This window comes from Stigmatopora nigra, unplaced genomic scaffold, assembly GCF_051989575.1.
Source record: "Stigmatopora nigra isolate UIUO_SnigA unplaced genomic scaffold, RoL_Snig_1.1 HiC_scaffold_24, whole genome shotgun sequence".
NCBI lineage: Eukaryota > Metazoa > Chordata > Actinopteri > Syngnathiformes > Syngnathidae > Stigmatopora > Stigmatopora nigra.
In genome coordinates, this window is record NW_027551603.1 from 2,713,653 (window position 1) to 2,731,307 (window position 17,655).

Genomic DNA, 17,655 nt, shown 5'->3' on the forward strand with positions numbered 1-17,655 from the left:
TTGGCTTCCTAGATCGGACGAGATCGGACGAGATCAGGCCTTTTCAGGGTGGTATGGCCGTGAGCGGTACTGCACTAGCAGATGGACACCCATGAAATGTCGAAAAAGATGCGGGGTATGATGCTCACAGCACCTGGTATTCCCAAGCGGTCTCCCAATTAGGTACTAACCAGGCCGATCCATGTTTGGCTTCCGAGATCGGACGAGATCGGACGAGATCGGGCCTTTTCAGGGTGGTATGGCCGTGAGCGGTACTGCACTAGCAGATGGACACCCATGAAATGTCGAAAAAGATGCGGGGTATGATGCTCACAGCACCTGGTATTCCCAAGCGGTCTCCCAATCAGGTACTAATCAGGCCGAACCATGCTTGGCTTCCTAGATCGGGCGAGATCGGGCCTTTTCAGGGTGGTATGGCCATGAGCAGTACTGCTTTTGCAGATGGACACCCATGAAATGTCGAAAAAGATGCGGGGAATGATGCTCACAGCACCTGGTATTCCCAAGTGGTCTCCCAATCAGGTACTTACCAGGCCGAACCATGCTTGCCTTCCGAAATCGGAGGAGATTGGGCCTTTTCAGGGTGGTATGGCCGTGAGCGGTACTACTCTTGCAGATGGACACCCATGAAATGTCGAAAAAGATGCGGGGCAAGATGCTCACAGCACCTGGTATTCCCAAGCGGTCTCCCAATCAGGTACTAAACAGGCGGAACCCTGCTTGGCTTCCGAGATCGGACGAGATCGGGCCTTTTCAGGGTGGTATGGCCGTGAGCGGTACTGCACTAGCAGATGGACACCCATGAAATGTCGAAAAAGATGCGGGGTATGATGTTCACAGCACCTGGTATTCCCAAGCGGTCTCCCAATCAGGTACTAACCAGGCCAAACCATGCTTGGCTGCCGAGATCGGACGAGATCGGGCGAGATCGGGCCTTATCAGGGTGGTATGGCCGTGAGCGGTACTGCTTTGCAGATGGACACCCATGAAATGTCGAAAAAGATGCGGGGTATGATGCTCACAGCACCTGGTATTCCCAAGCGGTCTCCCAATCAGGTACTAAACAGGCCGAACCATGCTTGGCTTCCGAGATCGGGCGAGATCGGGCCTTTTCAGGGTGGTATGGCCGTGAGCGATACTGCTTTTGCAGATGGACACCCATGAAATGTCGAAAAAGATGCGGGGTATGATGCTCACAGCACCTGGTATTCCCAAGCGGTCTCCCAATCAGGTACTAAACAGGCCGAACCATGCTTGGCTTCCAAGTTCGGACGAGATCGGGCCTTTTCAGGGTGGTATGGCCGTGAGCGGTACCGCTCTTGCAGATGGACACCCATGAAATGTCGAAAAAGATGCGGGGTATGATGCTCACAGCACCTGGTATTCCCAAGCGGTCTCCCAATCAGGTACTAAACAGGCCGAACCATGCTTGGCTGCCGAGACAGGACGAGATCGGGCCTTTTCAGGGTGGTATGGCCGTGAGCGGTACTGCACTAGCAGATGGACACCCATGAAATGTCGAAAAAGATGCGGGGTATGATGCTCACAGCACCTGGTATTCCCAAGCGGTCTCCTAACCAGGTACTAACCAGGCCGAACCATGCTTGGCGTCCCAGATCGAACGAGATCAGGCCTTTTCAGGGTGGTATGGCCGGGAGCAGTACTGCTCTTGCAGATGGACACCCATGAAATGTCGAAAAAGATGCAGGGTATGATGCTCACAGCACCTGGTATTCCCAATCGGTCTCCCAATCAGGTACTAACCAGGCCGATCCATGCTTGGCTGCCGAGATCGGACCAGATCGGGCCTTTTCAGGGTGGTATGGCCGTGAGCGGTACTGCTCTTGCAGATGGACACCCATGAAATGTCGAAAAAGATGCGGGGTATGATGCTCACAGCACCTGGTATTCCCAAGCGGTCTCCCAATCAGGTACTAAACAGGCCGAACCATGCTTGGCTTCCAAGATCGGACGAGATCGGGCCTTTTCAGGGTGGTATGGCCGTAAGCGGTACCACTTTTGCAGATGGACACCCATGAAATGTCGAAAAAGATGCGGGATATGATGCTCACAGCATCTGGTATTCCCAAGCGGTCTCCCAATCAGGTACTAACCAGGCCGAACCATGCTTGACTGCCGAGATTGGACGAGATCAGGCGAGATCGGGCCTTATCAGGGTGGTATGGCCGTGAGCGGTACTGCTCTTGCAGATGGACACCCATGAAATGTCGAAAAAGATGCGGGGTATGATGCTCACAGCACCTGGTATTCCCAAGCGGTCTCCCAATCAGGTCCTAACCAGGCCGAACGATGCTTGGCTTCCGAGATCGGACGAGATCGGGCCTTTTCAGGGTGGTATGGCCGTGAGCGGTACTGCTCTTGCAGATGGACACCCATGAAATGTCGAAAAAGATGCGGGGTATGACGCTCACAGCACCTGGTATTCCCAAGCGGTCTCCCAATCAGGTACTAACCAGGCCGAACAATGCTTGGCTGCCGAGATCGGACGAGATCGGGCCTTTTCAGGGTGGTATGGCCGTGAGCGGTACTGCTCTTGCAGATGGACACCCATGAAATGTCGAAAAAGATGCGGGGTATGATGCTCACAGCACCTGGTATTCCCAAGCGGTCTCCCAATCAGGTACTAACCAGGCCGAACCATACTTGGCTTCCGAGTTCGGACGAGAATCGGGCTTTTTCAGGGTGGTATGGCCGTGAACGATACTGCTCTCGCAGATGGACACCCATGAAATGTCGAAAAAGATGCGGGGTATGACGCACACAGCACCTGGTATTCCCAAGCGGTCTCCCAATCAGGTACTAACCAGGCTGAACCATGCTTGGCTTCCGAGATCGGACGAGATCGGGCCTTTTCAGGGTGGTATGGCCGTGAGCGGTACTGCTCTCGCAGATGGACACCCATGAAATGTCGAAAAAGATGCGGGGTATGATGCTCACAGCACCTGGTATTCCCAAGCGGTCTCCCAACCAGGTACTAACCAGGCCGAACCATGCTTGGCTTCCGAGATCGGACGAGATCGGGCCTTTTCAGGGTGGTATGGCCGTGAGCGGTACTGCTCTTGCAGATGGACACCCATGAAATGTCGAAAAAGATGCAGGGTATGATGCTCACAGCACCTGGTATTCCCAAGCGGTCTCCCAATCAGGTACTAACCAGGCCGAACCATGCTTGGCTTCCGAGATCGGGCCTTTTCAGGGTGGTATGGCCGTGAGCGGTACTGCTTTGCAGATGGACACCCATGAAATGTCGAAAAAGATGCGGGGTATGATGCTCACAGCACCTGGTATTCCCAAGCGGTCTCCCAATCAGGTACTAAACAGGCCGAACCATGCTTGGCTTCCAAGATCGGACGAGATCGGGCCTTTTCAGGGTGGTATGGCCATGAGCGGTACCGCTCTTGCAGATGGACACCCATGAAATGTCGAAAAAGATGCGGGGTATGATGCTCACAGCACCTGGTATTCCCAAGCGGTCTCCCAATCAGGTACTAAACAGGCCGAACCATGCTTGGCTGCCGAGACAGGACGAGATCGGGCCTTTTCAGGGTGGTTTTGCCGTGAGCGGTACTGCACTAGCAGATGGACACCCATGAAATGTCGAAAAAGATGCGGGGTATGATGCTCACAGCACCTGGTATTCCCAAGCGGTCTCCCAACCAGGTACTAACCAGGCCGAACCACGCTTGGCTTCCGAGATCGGACGAGATCGGGCCTTTTCAGGGTGGTATGGCCGTGAGCGGTACTGCTCTTGCAGATGGACACCCATGAAATGTCGAAAAAGATGCGGGGTATGATGCTCACAGCACCTGGTATTCCCAAGCGGTCTCCCAATCAGGTACTAACCAGGCCGAACCATGCTTGGCTGCCGAGATCGGACGAGATCGGACGAGATCGGGCCTTATCAGGGTGGTATGGCCGTGAGCGGTACTGCTCTTGCAGATGGACACCCATGAAATGTCGAAAAAGATGCGGGGTATGATGCTCACAGGACCTGGCATTCCCAAGCGGTCTCCCAATCAGGTACTAACCAGGCCGAACCATGCTTGGCTGCTGAGATCGGACGAGATCGGGCGAGATCGGGCCTTATCAGGGTGGTATGGCCGTGAGCGGTACTGCTCTTGCAGATGGACACCCATGAAATGTCGAAAAAGATGCGGGGTATGATGCTCACAGCACCTGGTATTCCCAAGCGGTCTCCCAATCAGGTACTAACCAGGCTGAACCATGCTTAGCTGCCGAGATCGGACGAGATCGGGCCTTATCAGGGTGGTATGGCCGTGAGCGGTACACTGCTTGCAGATGGACACCCATGAAATGTCGAAAAAGATGCGGGGTATGATGCTCACAGCACCTGGTATTCCCAAGCGGTCTCCCAATCAGGTACTAACCAGGCCGAACCATGCTTGGCTGCCGAGACCGGACGAGATCGGGCGAGATCGGGCCTTATCAGGGTGGTATGGCTGTGAGCGGTACTGCTCTTGCAGATGGACACCCATGAAATGTCGAAAAAGATGCGGGGTATGATGCTCACAGCACCTGGTATTCCCAAGCGGTCTCCCAATCAGGTACTAACCAGGCCGAACCATGCTTGGCTGCCGAGATCGGACGAGATCGGGCCTTTTCAGGGTGGTATGGCCGTGAGCGGTACTGCACTAGCAGATGGACACCCATGAAATGTCGAAAAAGATGCGGGGTATGATGCTCACAGCACCTGGTATTCCCAAGCGGTCTCCCAATCAGGTACTAAACAGGCCGAACCATGCTTGGCTTCCGAGATCGGACGAGATCGGACCTTTTCAGGGTGGTATGGCCGTGAGCGGTACTGCTCATGCAGATGGACACCCATGAAATGTCGAAAAAGATGCGGGGTATGATGCTCACAGCACCTGGTATTCCCAAGCGGTCTCCCAATCAGGTACTAACCAGGCCGAACCATGCTTGGCTGCTGAGATCGGACGAGATCGGGCGAGATCGGGCCTTATCAGGGTGGTATGGCCGTGAGCGGTACTGCTCTTGCAGATGGACACCCATGAAATGTCGAAAAAGATGCGGGGTATGATGCTCACAGCACCTGGTATTCCCAAGCGGTCTCCCAATCAGGTACTAACCAGGCTGAACCATGCTTGGCTGCCAAGATCGGACGAGATCGGGCCTTATCAGGGTGGTATGGCCGTGAGCAGTACTCTGCTTGCAGATGGACACCCATGAAATGTCGAAAAAGATGCGGGGTATGATGCTCACAGCACCTGGTATTCCCAAGCGGTCTCCCAATCAGGTACTAACCAGGCCGAATCATGCTTGGCTGCCGAGACCGGACGAGATCAGGCGAGATCGGGCCTTATCAGGGTGGTATGGCCGTGAGCGGTACTGCTCTTGCAGATGGACACCCATGAAATGTCGAAAAAGATGCGGGGTATGATGCTCACAGCACCTGGTATTCCCAAGCGGTCTCCCAATCAGGTACTAACCAGGCTGAACCATGCTTGGCTGCCGAGATCGGACGAGATCGGGCCTTTTCAGGGTGGTATGGCCGTGAGCGGTACTGCACTAGCAGATGGACACCCATGAAATGTCGAAAAAGATGCGGGGTATGATGCTCACAGCACCTGGTATTCCCAAGCGGTCTCCCAACCAGGTACTAACCAGGCCGAACCATGCTTGGCTTCCGAGATCGGACGAGATCGGGCCTTTTCAGGGTGGTATGGCCGTGAGCGGTACTGCTCTTGCAGATGGACACCCATGAAATGTCGAAAAAGATGCAGGGTATGATGCTCACAGCACCTGGTATTCCCAAGCGGTCTCCCAATCAGGTACTAACCAGGCCGAACCATGCTTGGCTTCCGAGATCGGGCCTTTTCAGGGTGGTATGGCCGTGAGCGGTACTGCTTTGCAGATGGACACCCATGAAATGTCGAAAAAGATGCGGGGTATGATGCTCACAGCACCTGGTATTCCCAAGCGGTCTCCCAATCAGGTACTAAACAGGCCGAACCATGCTTGGCTTCCAAGATCGGACGAGATCGGGCCTTTTCAGGGTGGTATGGCCATGAGCGGTACCGCTCTTGCAGATGGACACCCATGAAATGTCGAAAAAGATGCGGGGTATGATGCTCACAGCACCTGGTATTCCCAAGCGGTCTCCCAATCAGGTACTAAACAGGCCGAACCATGCTTGGCTGCCGAGACAGGACGAGATCGGGCCTTTTCAGGGTGGTTTTGCCGTGAGCGGTACTGCACTAGCAGATGGACACCCATGAAATGTCGAAAAAGATGCGGGGTATGATGCTCACAGCACCTGGTATTCCCAAGCGGTCTCCCAACCAGGTACTAACCAGGCCGAACCACGCTTGGCTTCCGAGATCGGACGAGATCGGGCCTTTTCAGGGTGGTATGGCCGTGAGCGGTACTGCTCTTGCAGATGGACACCCATGAAATGTCGAAAAAGATGCGGGGTATGATGCTCACAGCACCTGGTATTCCCAAGCGGTCTCCCAATCAGGTACTAACCAGGCCGAACCATGCTTGGCTGCCGAGATCGGACGAGATCGGACGAGATCGGGCCTTATCAGGGTGGTATGGCCGTGAGCGGTACTGCTCTTGCAGATGGACACCCATGAAATGTCGAAAAAGATGCGGGGTATGATGCTCACAGGACCTGGCATTCCCAAGCGGTCTCCCAATCAGGTACTAACCAGGCCGAACCATGCTTGGCTGCTGAGATCGGACGAGATCGGGCGAGATCGGGCCTTATCAGGGTGGTATGGCCGTGAGCGGTACTGCTCTTGCAGATGGACACCCATGAAATGTCGAAAAAGATGCGGGGTATGATGCTCACAGCACCTGGTATTCCCAAGCGGTCTCCCAATCAGGTACTAACCAGGCTGAACCATGCTTAGCTGCCGAGATCGGACGAGATCGGGCCTTATCAGGGTGGTATGGCCGTGAGCGGTACACTGCTTGCAGATGGACACCCATGAAATGTCGAAAAAGATGCGGGGTATGATGCTCACAGCACCTGGTATTCCCAAGCGGTCTCCCAATCAGGTACTAACCAGGCCGAACCATGCTTGGCTGCCGAGACCGGACGAGATCGGGCGAGATCGGGCCTTATCAGGGTGGTATGGCTGTGAGCGGTACTGCTCTTGCAGATGGACACCCATGAAATGTCGAAAAAGATGCGGGGTATGATGCTCACAGCACCTGGTATTCCCAAGCGGTCTCCCAATCAGGTACTAACCAGGCCGAACCATGCTTGGCTGCCGAGATCGGACGAGATCGGGCCTTTTCAGGGTGGTATGGCCGTGAGCGGTACTGCATTAGCAGATGGACACCCATGAAATGTCGAAAAAGATGCGGGGTATGATGCTCACAGCACCTGGTATTCCCAAGCGGTCTCCCAATCAGGTACTAAACAGGCCGAACCATGCTTGGCTTCCGAGATCGGACGAGATCGGACCTTTTCAGGGTGGTATGGCCGTGAGCGGTACTGCTCATGCAGATGGACACCCATGAAATGTCGAAAAAGATGCGGGGTATGATGCTCACAGCACCTGGTATTCCCAAGCGGTCTCCCAATCAGGTACTAACCAGGACGAACCATGCTTGGCTGCTGAGATCGGACGAGATCGGGCGAGATCGGGCCTTATCAGGGTGGTATGGCCGTGAGCGGTACTGCTCTTGCAGATGGACACCCATGAAATGTCGAAAAAGATGCGGGGTATGATGCTCACAGCACCTGGTATTCCCAAGCGGTCTCCCAATCAGGTACTAACCAGGCTGAACCATGCTTGGCTGCCAAGATCGGACGAGATCGGGCCTTATCAGGGTGGTATGGCCGTGAGCAGTACTCTGCTTGCAGATGGACACCCATGAAATGTCGAAAAAGATGCGGGGTATGATGCTCACAGCACCTGGTATTCCCAAGCGGTCTCCCAATCAGGTACTAACCAGGCCGAATCATGCTTGGCTGCCGAGACCGGACGAGATCAGGCGAGATCGGGCCTTATCAGGGTGGTATGGCCGTGAGCGGTACTGCTCTTGCAGATGGACACCCATGAAATGTCGAAAAAGATGCGGGGTATGATGCTCACAGCACCTGGTATTCCCAAGCGGTCTCCCAATCAGGTACTAACCAGGCCGAACCATGCTTGGCTGCCGAGATCGGACGAGATCGGGCCTTTTCAGGGTGGTATGGCCGTGAGCGGTACTGCACTAGCAGATGGACACCCATGAAATGTCGAAAAAGATGCGGGGTATGATGCTCACAGCACCTGGTATTCCCAAGCGGTCTCCCAATCAGGTACTAAACAGGCCGAACCATGCTTGGCTTCCGAGATCGGACGAGATCGGACCTTTTCAGGGTGGTATGGCCGTGAGCGGTACTGCTCATGCAGATGGACACCCATGAAATGTCGAAAAAGATGCGGGGTATGATGCTCACAGCACCTGGTATTCCCAAGCGGTCTCCCAATCAGGTACTAAACAGGCCGAACCATGCTTGGCTTCCGAGATCGGGCCTTTTCAGGGTGGTATGGCCGTGAGCGGTACTGCACTAGCAGATGGTCACCCATGAAATGTCGAAAAAGATGCGGGGTATGATGCTCACAGCACCTGGTATTCCCAAGCGGTCTCCCAATCAGGTACTAACCAGGCCGAACGATGCTTGGCTTCCGAGATCGGACGAGATCGGGCCTTTTCAGGGTGGTATGGCCGTGAGCGGTACTGCACTAGCAGATGGACACCCATGAAATGTCGAAAAAGATTCGGGGTATGATGCTCACAGCACCTGGTATTCCCAAGCGGTCTCCCAATCAGGTACTAACCAGGCCGAACCATGCTTGGCTTCCGAGATCGGACGAGATCGGGCCTTTTCAGGGTGGTATGGCCGTGAACGGTACTGCTCTTGCAGATGGACACCCATGAAATGTCGAAAAAGATGCGGGGTATGACGCTCACAGCACCTGGTATTCCCAAGCGGTCTCCCAATCAGGTACTAACCAGGCCGAACAATGCTTGGCTGCCGAGATCGGACGAGATCGGGCCTTTTCAGGGTGGTATGGCCGTGAGCGGTACTGCTCTTGCAGATGGACACCCATGAAATGTCGAAAAAGATGCGGGGTATGATGCTCACAGCACCTGGTATTCCCAAGCGGTCTCCCAATCAGGTACTAACCAGGCCGAACCATGCTTGGCTTCCGAGATCGGACGAGATTGGGCCTTTTCAGGGTGGTATGGCCGTAAGCGGTACTGCTCCCGCAGATGGACACCCATGAAATGTCGAAAAAGATGCAGGGTATGATGCTCACAGCACCTGGTATTCCCAAGCGGTCTCCCAATCAGGTACTAACCAGGTCGATCCATGCTTGGCTTCCGAAATCGGGCGAGATCGGGCCTTTTCAGGGTGGTATGGCCGAGAGCGGTACTGCTCTTGCAGATGGACACCCATGAAATGTCGAAAAAGATGCGGGGTATGATGCTCACAGCACCTGGTATTCCCAAGCGGTCTCCCAATCAGGTACTAAACAGGCCGAACCATGCTTGGCTTCCAAGATCGGACGAGATCGGGCCTTTTCAGGGTGGTATGGCCGTAAGCGGTACCGTTTTTGCAGATGGACACCCATGAAATGTCGAAAATGATGCGGGGTATGATGCTCACAGCACCTGGTATTCCCAAGCGGTCTCCCAATCAGGTACTAAACAGGCCGAACCATGCTTGGCTTCCGAGATCGGACGAGATCGGGCCTTTTCAGGGTGGTATGGCCGTGAGCGGTACTGCACTAGCAGATGGACACCCATGAAATGTCGAAAAAGATGCGGGGTATGATGCTCACAGCACCTGGTATTCCCAAGCGGTCTCCCAATCAGGTACTAACCAGGCCGAACCATGCTTGGCTTCTGAGACTGGACGAGATCGGGCTTTTTCAGGGTGGTATGGCCGTGAGCGGTACTGCTCTTGCAGATGGACACCCTTGAAATGTCGAAAAAGATGCGGGGTATGATGCTCACAGCACCTGGTATTCCCAAGCGGTCTCCCAATCAGGTACTAAACAGGCCGAACCATGCTTGGCTGCCGAGATCGGACGAGATCGGGCCTTTTCAGGGTGGTATGGCCGTGAGCGGTACTGCACTAGCAGATGGACACCCATGAAATGTCGAAAAAGATGCGGGGTATGATGCACACAGCACCTGGTATTCCCAAGCGGTCTCCCAACCAGGTACTAACCAGGCCGAACCATGCTTGACTTCCGAGATCGGACGAGACCGGGCGAGATCGGGCCTTATCAGGGTGGTATGGCTGTGAGCGGTACTGCTCTTGCAGATGGACACCCATGAAATGTCGAAAAAGATGCGGGGTATGATGCTCACAGCACCTGGTATTCCCAAGCGGTCTCCCAATCAGGTACTAACCAGGCCGAACCATGCTTGGCTGCCGAGATCGGACGAGATCGGGCCTTTTCAGGGTGGTATGGCCGTGAGCGGTACTGCACTAGCAGATGGACACCCATGAAATGTCGAAAAAGATGCGGGGTATGATGCTCACAGCACCTGGTATTCCCAAGCGGTCTCCCAATCAGGTACTAACCAGGCCGAACCATGCTTGGCTGCCGAGATCGGACGAGATCGGGCCTTTTCAGGGTGGTATGGCCGTGAGCGGTACTGCACTAGCAGATGGACACCCATGAAATGTCGAAAAAGATGCGGGGTATGATGCTCACAGCACCTGGTATTCCCAAGCGGTCTCCCAATCACGTACTAAACAGGCCGAACCATGCTTGGCTTCCGAGATCGGACGAGATCGGGCCTTTTCAGGGTGGTATGGCCGTGAGCGGTACTGCTCTTGCAGATGGACACTTATGAAATGTCGAAAAAGATGCAGGGTATGATGCTCACAGCACCTGGTATTCCCAAGCGGTCTCCCAATCAGGTACTAAACAGGCCGAACCATGCTTGGCTTCCGAGATCAGACGAGATCGGGCCTTTTCAGGGTGGTATGGCCGTGAGCGGTACTGCACTAGCAGATGGACACCCATGAAATGTCGAAAAAGATGCGGGGCAAGATGCTCACAGCACCTGGTATTCCCAAGCGGTCTCCCAATCAGGTACTAACCAGGCCGAACCATGCTTGGCTTCCGAGATCGGACGAAATCGGGCCTTTTCAGGGTGGTATGGCCGTGAGCGGTACTGCTCTTGCAGATGGCCACCCATGAAATGTCGAAAAAGATGCGGGGTATGATGCTCACAGCACCTGGTATTCCCAAGCGGTCTCCCAATCAGGTACTAAACAGGCCGAATCATGCTTGGCTGCCGAGATCGGGCGAGATCGGACGAGATCGGGCCTTTTCAGGGTGGTATGGCCGTGAGCGGTACTGCACTAGCAGATGGACACCCATGAAATGTCGAAAAAGATGCGGGGTATGATGCTCACAGCACCTGGTATTCACAAGCGGTCTCCCAATTAGGTACTAAACAGGCCGATCCATGCTTGGCTTCCGAGATCGGACGAGATCGGGCCTTTTCAGGGTGGTATGGCCGTGAGCGGTACTGCACTAGCAGATGGACACCCATGAAATGTCGAAAAAGATGCGGGGTATGATGCTCACAGCACCTGGTATTCCCAAGCGGTCTCCCAATCAGGTACTAACCAGGCCAAACCATGCTTGGCTTCCTAGATCGGGCGAGATCGGGCCTTTTCAGGGTGGTATGGCCGTGAGCGGTAGTGCTTTTGCAGATGGACACCCATGAAATGTCGAAAAAGATGCGGGGTATGATGCTCACAGCACCTGGTATTCCCAAGCGGTCCCCCAATCAGGTACTAACCAGGCCGAACCATGCTTGGCTTCCGAGATCGGAGGAGATTGGGCCTTTTCAGGGTGGTATGGCCGTGAGCGGTACTGCTCTTGCAGATGGGCACCCATGAAATGTCGAAAAAGATGCGGGGCAAGATGCTCACAGCACCTGGTATTCCCAAGCGGTCTCCCAATCAGGTACTAAACAGGCTGAACCCTGCTTGGCTGCCGAGATCGGACGAGATCGGGCGAGATTGGGCCTTTTCAGGGTGGTATGGCCGTGAGCGGTACTGCTCTTGCAGATGGACACCCATGAAATGTCGAAAAAGATGCGGGGTATGATGCTCACAGCACCTGGTATTCCCAAGCGGTCTCCCAATCAGGTATTAACCAGGCCGAACCATGCTTGGCTGCCGAGATCGGACGAGATCGGGCGAGATCGGGCCTTATCAGGGTGGTATGGCCGTGAGCGGTACTGCTCTTGCAGATGGACACCCATGAAATGTCGAAAAAGATGCGGGGTATGATGCTCACAGCACCTGGTATTCTCAAGCGGTCTCCCAATCAGGTACTAACCAGGCCGAACCATGCTTGGCTGCCGAGTTCGGACGAGATCGGGCGAGATCGGGCCTTTTCAGGGTGGTATGGCCGTGAGCGGTACTGCTCTTGCAGATGGACACCCATGAAATGTCGAAAAAAATGCGGGGTATGATGCTCACAGCACCTGGTATTCCCAAGCGGTCTCCCAATCAGGTACTAACCAGGCCGAACCATGCTTTGCTGCCGAGATCGGACGAGATCGGGCGAGATCGGGCCTTATCAGGGTTGTATGGCCGTGAGCGATACTGCTCTTGCAGATGGACACCCATGAAATGTCGAAAAAGATGCGGGGTATGATGCTCACAGCACCTGGTATTCCCAAGCGGTCTCCCAATCAGGTACTAACCAGGCCGAACCATGCTTGGCTGCCGAGATCGGACGAGATCGGGCGAGATCGGGCCTTTTCAGGGTGGTATGGCCTTGAGCGGTACTGCTCTTGCAGATGGACACCCATGAGCTTAAGTATTAATTCGACCTTCTACACCTGCTACCCAAATCAATTGGGATTTGACATTATTCAAAGTCAGTTGGAATATTCAGGTTATAAAAGAGGGGGGAAAAGGCAGGAATATATACAGCTATGTTTTACTTTTGTGCATTTCAGGCCAAATTGGTATTTGTCTTTGAGTCAGCAATAATAACAAAGGAGTAAAGTCAGCTTGATTGCAGTAAGACTTTTTGCACTCTATACACTCAATTTTCACATGTTGTTTTACTTCTGGACGCTGCAAATGGACTGCACATCTGTTGCATCGTGTGTATATATGTGTATTACCGTACTTTGAATTTTGATTTAAACCTTTACAACCCAACTGCCTCAGATCAAGCAATTATAATGTAAAGTAGTAGATGTTTAAAAAAAGCACCAAATGCAAAAAGATAACAAAATAACAATACTAAATAGTCAAATAAGCAACTCCATTATTCTTTTAGAGAAAATATCTCAGCGGGGTCAAGTCATTCAATTCAAATCGACTGGTAATCAGATTCAATTAAAGACTAACCGATTGGGTGCAATGTTGTAGTGGCAGCACAACTAAATGAATTCACTGAATTTAAATGGGATTTATAAGTGTTTTCACATTTTATACTGTAAAACAAAAATCACATAGGATTTATGGTTAAACACTGGAGCTACAGAATTTTACCAGAAATTACATTCAATTGGTATAGCACTTCAATAACCACCAATTTATTGGAACACTATTGTAGATTTTTCATTACACTGAAACTAAAATTATATTGCTCCACCACCACATGCACACACCCCTTTTTTACTGTATAACTCTAGCAACCACAAGTATTTTATTTTTATTTTTTTAAGAAGAAAATGACTGACTATTCTTCTGTCTGTTCAGATATCACTACTTTTACATGATAAGAGAAGTAATTTTTAAAGAAGGCTCAGCAAAATACCCAGCATTCAATAGTACTGGCATGCTGGATTTTGCAAACTACACTCCTCAACTGCACGGAAAAAAAATAGAAAAAAACAGTCATACATTGTCTGCAGTACTTTCCACTCACTCGCTTACACTTTGTACTCCATCCGTTCTACACAAAAAGCATCATCCCGCTGTTACAGAGTAAAGAAGGTTGCACAGAGTCCTTTTCTTGCTGTTCTGTCTCTTTAGAACAGAAGGACACTTTGCGCTTCACAGAATGCAAGTCTACAAGCACTGCTGCTTAGATGTGGTTGAATGTTAGGCCCCTAAGAAATACATGTGAAGCAACAGCAATGCTTTACAAGGTGTCTATTGTTTATATAAATAAACATAAAACAGGTTACGAAAACATGCTGTAAAATCCAAATCATATTTTATCATAGTTTCACATGCTTAAACTAATAGTAATTGTTTAGTATAATTGATCGTCATGTGAATGACATTGTTTAGTATTCTTTCATTCATTCATTCTCTCAACCGCTTATCCTCACAAGGGTCACGGGGGGTGCTAAGGCCTATCCCAGCTATCTACGGGCACCAGGCGGGGGACAAAAGAATGAACATAATTTAAAGTAATTGCTCTACAGTTGTACTGCATACCGGAGGTCATTTAATTCATTCAGATCAAGAACCTCAAATAACATAACGGCTGGTATTGTTGGAGATGGAAATCCAACTCATTTTATCTCTGAGGGCTAGCTGCGAATGCACTTGCATTATGTCAGTAAAATTCTAGAAATCATAGCGAAAGGGTTATTTTTCAAGAACATCTGTTCCCGAAAGACCGACAAATTGTCTTTATTTGATGCTCTTGTCAGGAGTGGTTGGATTGCCTTTCCTGGCATGACGTCACGATAACTATCAGCTGTCACTAATTACGTGATTAGATTATTTTTGGCGTCACTGGACAAGGTCCAAGTGGACATGGGGAAGCTGGAGCACCTCTTTGAGTCCAGGGCCAAAGAGACGCCATGGGCCAAGAAAGCGCCAGAGAGCAAAAAGTCCGAGATCCTGGTTCTGGACTCCAAGCGGAGCACCGCCATCAACATCGGGATGACGGTCCTGCCCGCCGTTCACGTCATCAAGAGCGCCATCCTCAACTTTGACGACTTTGCCATCAACAAGGAGGGTGTGGAGAAGATCCTGAGCATGACGCCCACAGAGGAGGAGAAGCAGAAGATCCGCGAGGCTCGCTCGGCCAATCCCGACGTTCCCCTGGGGACGGCCGAGGAATTCCTCTCGGGCCTGGCTTCCGTCAGCGCCTTGACCCCCCGCCTGCAGCTGTGGTCTTTCAAACTCAACTATGAGGCACTCGAGCAGGAGATCGCCGAGCCCCTGTTTGACCTGAAGTTGGGCATGGAGCAGCTGGCCGGCAACCGGACCTTCAAGAAGATCCTGGCCACGCTGCTGGCCGTGGGGAACTTCCTCAACGGGTGTCCTCCTCACCAGAATCTTCAGGCTCCCTCCATGGTGAATCAATTCCTCTGGGCATAGGCATAAGATAACTTGGGCGCTCTCTGGTGGTTGTACGCACCTGGGCATCATGATGAAACGGTAAAGGCTTCCCAGGGCGACGTGCATAGCAGTGGTGGGGCGTATGAGTACGCTGCGGCTCTAACTCTTCTACCAGCTGTGGCTCATCTCTAGAAATGATGTGCCTGAGAGCCCCGCACCACGGTGTGTCCATTACAAAATTCCTAAACGATTCTGAGGGGTTTCTTATACATTCCAAGCAGTCCGGTGTCTTCGAGGTGGATGGTTTGCGTCGCCGAGTGCGTCGGCGCGAGCGTGGGTAGCGCTCCGCTGGGTCCATAATGGTTGGATCGTGCTGTTACGATTTCACCGCGTAGTGCGACGCGATCGTAGGGTAAGTTGAACCCAGATGCAGAGTCGCCGAAGTAATTGGAAAGGTGAGGCAGATCTGTAGCTCTTGTTGGTTGATTTAATAAACGGGGTAACATAACTTAAACAACTTGGCTTGACCACTCATTACAAACGAACTGAACATGCGGCGTGGCGTCAATGGAAACAGCAATTACTACGAGGATTAACAGGAAACGAAACCAGAACTTAACCAGTCGATCCAACCGCGTCCACAGAAAATCATAATGCTTAAATACCAAAAATAATCTAATCACGTAATTAGTGACAGCTGATAGTTATCGTGACGTCATGCCAGGAAAGGCAATCCAACCACTCCTGACAGCTCTGAGTGATTTTGGATCCTTTGTTTCTCCCCCAAGTAATGAGGACATGTTCTTTTTAAGATAGCTCTCCATCTAAGTCCTACTATAGGTCCAGTCTTGGTAAAAGGTGCATGATGACAACTGATCTATCTGAAATCCAGAATTTGATCTGGATTTCAGATAGATCACCCATGAAATGTCGAAAAAGATGCGGGGTATGATGCTCACAGCACCTGGTATTCCCAAGCGGTCTCCCAATCAGGTACTAACCAGGCCGTACCATGCTTGGCTTCCGAGATCGAACGCGATCGGGCCTTTTCAGGGTGGTATGGCCGTGAGCGGTACTGCTCTTGCAGATGGACACCCATGAAATGTCGAAAAAGATGCGGGGTATGATGCTCACAGCACCTGGTATTCCCAAGCGGTCTCCCAATCAGGTACTAACCAGGCCGAGCCATGCTTGGCTTACGAGATCGGACGAGATCGGGCCTTTTCAGGGTGGTATGGCCGTGAGCGGTACTGCTTTTGCAGATGGACACCCATGAAATGTCGAAAAAGATGCGGGGTATGATACTCACAGCACCTGGTATTCCCAAGCGGTCTCCCAATCAGGTACTAAACAGGCCGAACCATACTTGGCTTCCGAGATCGGACGAGATCTGGCCTTTTCAGGGTGGTATGGCCGTGAGCAGTACTGCCCTTGCAGATGGACACCCATGAAATGTCGAAAAAGATGCGGGGTATGATGCTCACAGCACCTGGTATTCCCAAGCGGTCTCCCAATCAGGTACTAACCAGGCCGAACCATGCTTGGCTTCCGAGATCGGGCGAGATCGGGCCTTTTCAGGGTGGTATGGCCGTGAGCGGTACTGCACTAGCAGATGGACACCCATGAAATGTCGAAAAAGATGCGGGGCATGGTTCTCACAGCACCCGGTATTCCCAAGCGGTCTCCCAATCTGGTACTAAACAAGTCTAACCATGCTTGGCTTCCGAGATCGGACGAGATCGGGCCTTTTCAGGGTGGTATGGCCGTGAGCGGTACTGCACTAGCAGATGGACACCCATGAAATGTCGAAAAAGATGCGGGGTATGATGTACACAGCACCTGGTATTCCCAAGCGGACTCCCAATCAGGTACTAACCAGGCCGAACCATGCTTGGCTTCCGAGATCGGACGAGATCGGGCCTTTTCAGGGAGGTATGGCCGTGAGCGGTACTGCACTAGCAGATGGACACCCATGAAATGTCGAAAAAGATGCGGGGTATGATGCTCACCGCACCTGGTATTCCCAAGCGGTCTCCCAATCAGGTACTAACCAGGCCGAACCATGCTTGGCTGCCGAGATCGGACGAGATCAGGCGAGATCGGGCCTTATCAGGGTGGTATGGCCGTGAGCGGTACTGCTCTTGCAGATGGACACCCATGAAATGTCAAAAAAGATGCGGGGTATGATGCTCACAGCACCTGGTATTCCCAAGCAGTCTCCCAATCAGGTCCTAAACAGGCCGAACCATGCTTGGCTTCCGAGATCGGACGAGATCGGGCCTTTTCAGGGTGGTATGGCCGTGAGCGGTACTGCTTTTGCAGATGGACACCCATGAAATGTCGAAAAA

General features: G+C 52.4%; 2 non-coding genes and 76 pseudogenes across 2 annotated transcripts; all 78 read right to left on the reverse strand.

Moving 5' to 3' along the window:
- Positions 1-121: 121 nt before the first annotated feature.
- Positions 122-250, reverse strand: LOC144184676 (5S ribosomal RNA; annotated as a pseudogene).
- A 56-nt stretch (positions 251-306) lies between these two features.
- Positions 307-425, reverse strand: LOC144184029 (5S ribosomal RNA; annotated as a pseudogene).
- A 56-nt stretch (positions 426-481) lies between these two features.
- On the reverse strand, positions 482-600 carry LOC144184861 (5S ribosomal RNA; annotated as a pseudogene).
- Positions 601-656: 56 nt separating this feature from the next.
- Positions 657-775, reverse strand: LOC144189367 (5S ribosomal RNA; annotated as a pseudogene).
- Positions 776-831: 56 nt separating this feature from the next.
- On the reverse strand, positions 832-960 carry LOC144184295 (5S ribosomal RNA; annotated as a pseudogene).
- Positions 961-1,015: 55 nt separating this feature from the next.
- On the reverse strand, positions 1,016-1,134 carry LOC144190163 (5S ribosomal RNA; annotated as a pseudogene).
- A 56-nt stretch (positions 1,135-1,190) lies between these two features.
- LOC144189203 (5S ribosomal RNA) lies at positions 1,191-1,309 on the reverse strand (annotated as a pseudogene).
- Positions 1,310-1,365: 56 nt separating this feature from the next.
- On the reverse strand, positions 1,366-1,484 carry LOC144184687 (5S ribosomal RNA; annotated as a pseudogene).
- Positions 1,485-1,540: 56 nt separating this feature from the next.
- Positions 1,541-1,659, reverse strand: LOC144187171 (5S ribosomal RNA; annotated as a pseudogene).
- Positions 1,660-1,715: 56 nt separating this feature from the next.
- Positions 1,716-1,834, reverse strand: LOC144182545 (5S ribosomal RNA; annotated as a pseudogene).
- Positions 1,835-1,890: 56 nt separating this feature from the next.
- On the reverse strand, positions 1,891-2,009 carry LOC144190751 (5S ribosomal RNA; annotated as a pseudogene).
- Positions 2,010-2,065: 56 nt separating this feature from the next.
- Positions 2,066-2,194, reverse strand: LOC144187226 (5S ribosomal RNA; annotated as a pseudogene).
- A 56-nt stretch (positions 2,195-2,250) lies between these two features.
- Positions 2,251-2,369, reverse strand: LOC144183338 (5S ribosomal RNA; annotated as a pseudogene).
- A 56-nt stretch (positions 2,370-2,425) lies between these two features.
- LOC144190427 (5S ribosomal RNA) lies at positions 2,426-2,544 on the reverse strand (annotated as a pseudogene).
- Positions 2,545-2,600: 56 nt separating this feature from the next.
- On the reverse strand, positions 2,601-2,720 carry LOC144191460 (5S ribosomal RNA; annotated as a pseudogene).
- A 56-nt stretch (positions 2,721-2,776) lies between these two features.
- On the reverse strand, positions 2,777-2,895 carry LOC144191616 (5S ribosomal RNA; annotated as a pseudogene).
- A 56-nt stretch (positions 2,896-2,951) lies between these two features.
- Positions 2,952-3,070, reverse strand: LOC144187771 (5S ribosomal RNA). The gene has a single exon (XR_013324900.1). It is a non-coding gene; the product is annotated as a 5S ribosomal RNA (ribosomal RNA).
- A 56-nt stretch (positions 3,071-3,126) lies between these two features.
- On the reverse strand, positions 3,127-3,235 carry LOC144186030 (5S ribosomal RNA; annotated as a pseudogene).
- Positions 3,236-3,290: 55 nt separating this feature from the next.
- On the reverse strand, positions 3,291-3,409 carry LOC144190955 (5S ribosomal RNA; annotated as a pseudogene).
- A 56-nt stretch (positions 3,410-3,465) lies between these two features.
- On the reverse strand, positions 3,466-3,584 carry LOC144186735 (5S ribosomal RNA; annotated as a pseudogene).
- A 56-nt stretch (positions 3,585-3,640) lies between these two features.
- On the reverse strand, positions 3,641-3,759 carry LOC144188814 (5S ribosomal RNA; annotated as a pseudogene).
- Positions 3,760-3,815: 56 nt separating this feature from the next.
- On the reverse strand, positions 3,816-3,944 carry LOC144183940 (5S ribosomal RNA; annotated as a pseudogene).
- A 241-nt stretch (positions 3,945-4,185) lies between these two features.
- Positions 4,186-4,304, reverse strand: LOC144189724 (5S ribosomal RNA; annotated as a pseudogene).
- Positions 4,305-4,360: 56 nt separating this feature from the next.
- Positions 4,361-4,489, reverse strand: LOC144184738 (5S ribosomal RNA; annotated as a pseudogene).
- Positions 4,490-4,545: 56 nt separating this feature from the next.
- Positions 4,546-4,664, reverse strand: LOC144186948 (5S ribosomal RNA; annotated as a pseudogene).
- A 56-nt stretch (positions 4,665-4,720) lies between these two features.
- LOC144189871 (5S ribosomal RNA) lies at positions 4,721-4,839 on the reverse strand (annotated as a pseudogene).
- A 56-nt stretch (positions 4,840-4,895) lies between these two features.
- Positions 4,896-5,024, reverse strand: LOC144185462 (5S ribosomal RNA; annotated as a pseudogene).
- Positions 5,025-5,080: 56 nt separating this feature from the next.
- LOC144183114 (5S ribosomal RNA) lies at positions 5,081-5,199 on the reverse strand (annotated as a pseudogene).
- Positions 5,200-5,255: 56 nt separating this feature from the next.
- On the reverse strand, positions 5,256-5,384 carry LOC144186929 (5S ribosomal RNA; annotated as a pseudogene).
- Positions 5,385-5,440: 56 nt separating this feature from the next.
- Positions 5,441-5,559, reverse strand: LOC144190311 (5S ribosomal RNA; annotated as a pseudogene).
- Positions 5,560-5,615: 56 nt separating this feature from the next.
- Positions 5,616-5,734, reverse strand: LOC144187782 (5S ribosomal RNA). Its single transcript, XR_013324901.1, has one exon. It is a non-coding gene; the product is annotated as a 5S ribosomal RNA (ribosomal RNA).
- Positions 5,735-5,790: 56 nt separating this feature from the next.
- Positions 5,791-5,899, reverse strand: LOC144186031 (5S ribosomal RNA; annotated as a pseudogene).
- Positions 5,900-5,954: 55 nt separating this feature from the next.
- LOC144190956 (5S ribosomal RNA) lies at positions 5,955-6,073 on the reverse strand (annotated as a pseudogene).
- Positions 6,074-6,129: 56 nt separating this feature from the next.
- On the reverse strand, positions 6,130-6,248 carry LOC144186736 (5S ribosomal RNA; annotated as a pseudogene).
- A 56-nt stretch (positions 6,249-6,304) lies between these two features.
- LOC144188826 (5S ribosomal RNA) lies at positions 6,305-6,423 on the reverse strand (annotated as a pseudogene).
- A 56-nt stretch (positions 6,424-6,479) lies between these two features.
- Positions 6,480-6,608, reverse strand: LOC144183941 (5S ribosomal RNA; annotated as a pseudogene).
- A 241-nt stretch (positions 6,609-6,849) lies between these two features.
- On the reverse strand, positions 6,850-6,968 carry LOC144189726 (5S ribosomal RNA; annotated as a pseudogene).
- Positions 6,969-7,024: 56 nt separating this feature from the next.
- LOC144184739 (5S ribosomal RNA) lies at positions 7,025-7,153 on the reverse strand (annotated as a pseudogene).
- A 56-nt stretch (positions 7,154-7,209) lies between these two features.
- LOC144186960 (5S ribosomal RNA) lies at positions 7,210-7,328 on the reverse strand (annotated as a pseudogene).
- Positions 7,329-7,384: 56 nt separating this feature from the next.
- On the reverse strand, positions 7,385-7,503 carry LOC144189872 (5S ribosomal RNA; annotated as a pseudogene).
- Positions 7,504-7,559: 56 nt separating this feature from the next.
- LOC144186820 (5S ribosomal RNA) lies at positions 7,560-7,688 on the reverse strand (annotated as a pseudogene).
- Positions 7,689-7,744: 56 nt separating this feature from the next.
- LOC144183115 (5S ribosomal RNA) lies at positions 7,745-7,863 on the reverse strand (annotated as a pseudogene).
- A 56-nt stretch (positions 7,864-7,919) lies between these two features.
- Positions 7,920-8,048, reverse strand: LOC144186930 (5S ribosomal RNA; annotated as a pseudogene).
- Positions 8,049-8,104: 56 nt separating this feature from the next.
- LOC144186971 (5S ribosomal RNA) lies at positions 8,105-8,223 on the reverse strand (annotated as a pseudogene).
- Positions 8,224-8,279: 56 nt separating this feature from the next.
- On the reverse strand, positions 8,280-8,398 carry LOC144189873 (5S ribosomal RNA; annotated as a pseudogene).
- Positions 8,399-8,454: 56 nt separating this feature from the next.
- LOC144186826 (5S ribosomal RNA) lies at positions 8,455-8,563 on the reverse strand (annotated as a pseudogene).
- A 56-nt stretch (positions 8,564-8,619) lies between these two features.
- On the reverse strand, positions 8,620-8,738 carry LOC144189232 (5S ribosomal RNA; annotated as a pseudogene).
- A 56-nt stretch (positions 8,739-8,794) lies between these two features.
- LOC144185349 (5S ribosomal RNA) lies at positions 8,795-8,913 on the reverse strand (annotated as a pseudogene).
- Positions 8,914-8,969: 56 nt separating this feature from the next.
- LOC144190428 (5S ribosomal RNA) lies at positions 8,970-9,088 on the reverse strand (annotated as a pseudogene).
- A 56-nt stretch (positions 9,089-9,144) lies between these two features.
- On the reverse strand, positions 9,145-9,263 carry LOC144190352 (5S ribosomal RNA; annotated as a pseudogene).
- A 56-nt stretch (positions 9,264-9,319) lies between these two features.
- LOC144185014 (5S ribosomal RNA) lies at positions 9,320-9,438 on the reverse strand (annotated as a pseudogene).
- A 56-nt stretch (positions 9,439-9,494) lies between these two features.
- LOC144190752 (5S ribosomal RNA) lies at positions 9,495-9,613 on the reverse strand (annotated as a pseudogene).
- Positions 9,614-9,669: 56 nt separating this feature from the next.
- LOC144187720 (5S ribosomal RNA) lies at positions 9,670-9,788 on the reverse strand (annotated as a pseudogene).
- Positions 9,789-9,844: 56 nt separating this feature from the next.
- On the reverse strand, positions 9,845-9,963 carry LOC144183029 (5S ribosomal RNA; annotated as a pseudogene).
- A 56-nt stretch (positions 9,964-10,019) lies between these two features.
- On the reverse strand, positions 10,020-10,138 carry LOC144188913 (5S ribosomal RNA; annotated as a pseudogene).
- Positions 10,139-10,194: 56 nt separating this feature from the next.
- LOC144183385 (5S ribosomal RNA) lies at positions 10,195-10,323 on the reverse strand (annotated as a pseudogene).
- A 56-nt stretch (positions 10,324-10,379) lies between these two features.
- Positions 10,380-10,498, reverse strand: LOC144186984 (5S ribosomal RNA; annotated as a pseudogene).
- Positions 10,499-10,554: 56 nt separating this feature from the next.
- LOC144186995 (5S ribosomal RNA) lies at positions 10,555-10,673 on the reverse strand (annotated as a pseudogene).
- Positions 10,674-10,729: 56 nt separating this feature from the next.
- On the reverse strand, positions 10,730-10,848 carry LOC144189778 (5S ribosomal RNA; annotated as a pseudogene).
- A 56-nt stretch (positions 10,849-10,904) lies between these two features.
- On the reverse strand, positions 10,905-11,023 carry LOC144188167 (5S ribosomal RNA; annotated as a pseudogene).
- Positions 11,024-11,079: 56 nt separating this feature from the next.
- On the reverse strand, positions 11,080-11,198 carry LOC144187950 (5S ribosomal RNA; annotated as a pseudogene).
- A 56-nt stretch (positions 11,199-11,254) lies between these two features.
- LOC144186660 (5S ribosomal RNA) lies at positions 11,255-11,383 on the reverse strand (annotated as a pseudogene).
- Positions 11,384-11,439: 56 nt separating this feature from the next.
- On the reverse strand, positions 11,440-11,558 carry LOC144191674 (5S ribosomal RNA; annotated as a pseudogene).
- A 56-nt stretch (positions 11,559-11,614) lies between these two features.
- Positions 11,615-11,733, reverse strand: LOC144181850 (5S ribosomal RNA; annotated as a pseudogene).
- Positions 11,734-11,789: 56 nt separating this feature from the next.
- LOC144191343 (5S ribosomal RNA) lies at positions 11,790-11,908 on the reverse strand (annotated as a pseudogene).
- A 56-nt stretch (positions 11,909-11,964) lies between these two features.
- LOC144184175 (5S ribosomal RNA) lies at positions 11,965-12,093 on the reverse strand (annotated as a pseudogene).
- Positions 12,094-12,149: 56 nt separating this feature from the next.
- LOC144185156 (5S ribosomal RNA) lies at positions 12,150-12,278 on the reverse strand (annotated as a pseudogene).
- Positions 12,279-12,334: 56 nt separating this feature from the next.
- Positions 12,335-12,463, reverse strand: LOC144183158 (5S ribosomal RNA; annotated as a pseudogene).
- Positions 12,464-12,519: 56 nt separating this feature from the next.
- LOC144182311 (5S ribosomal RNA) lies at positions 12,520-12,648 on the reverse strand (annotated as a pseudogene).
- Positions 12,649-12,704: 56 nt separating this feature from the next.
- On the reverse strand, positions 12,705-12,833 carry LOC144185289 (5S ribosomal RNA; annotated as a pseudogene).
- A 3,426-nt stretch (positions 12,834-16,259) lies between these two features.
- LOC144188220 (5S ribosomal RNA) lies at positions 16,260-16,378 on the reverse strand (annotated as a pseudogene).
- A 56-nt stretch (positions 16,379-16,434) lies between these two features.
- On the reverse strand, positions 16,435-16,553 carry LOC144189842 (5S ribosomal RNA; annotated as a pseudogene).
- Positions 16,554-16,609: 56 nt separating this feature from the next.
- On the reverse strand, positions 16,610-16,728 carry LOC144183299 (5S ribosomal RNA; annotated as a pseudogene).
- A 56-nt stretch (positions 16,729-16,784) lies between these two features.
- Positions 16,785-16,903, reverse strand: LOC144188520 (5S ribosomal RNA; annotated as a pseudogene).
- Positions 16,904-16,959: 56 nt separating this feature from the next.
- On the reverse strand, positions 16,960-17,078 carry LOC144191920 (5S ribosomal RNA; annotated as a pseudogene).
- A 56-nt stretch (positions 17,079-17,134) lies between these two features.
- LOC144181824 (5S ribosomal RNA) lies at positions 17,135-17,253 on the reverse strand (annotated as a pseudogene).
- A 56-nt stretch (positions 17,254-17,309) lies between these two features.
- Positions 17,310-17,438, reverse strand: LOC144186178 (5S ribosomal RNA; annotated as a pseudogene).
- A 56-nt stretch (positions 17,439-17,494) lies between these two features.
- Positions 17,495-17,613, reverse strand: LOC144183979 (5S ribosomal RNA; annotated as a pseudogene).
- Between the last annotated feature and the right edge of the window lie 42 nt (positions 17,614-17,655).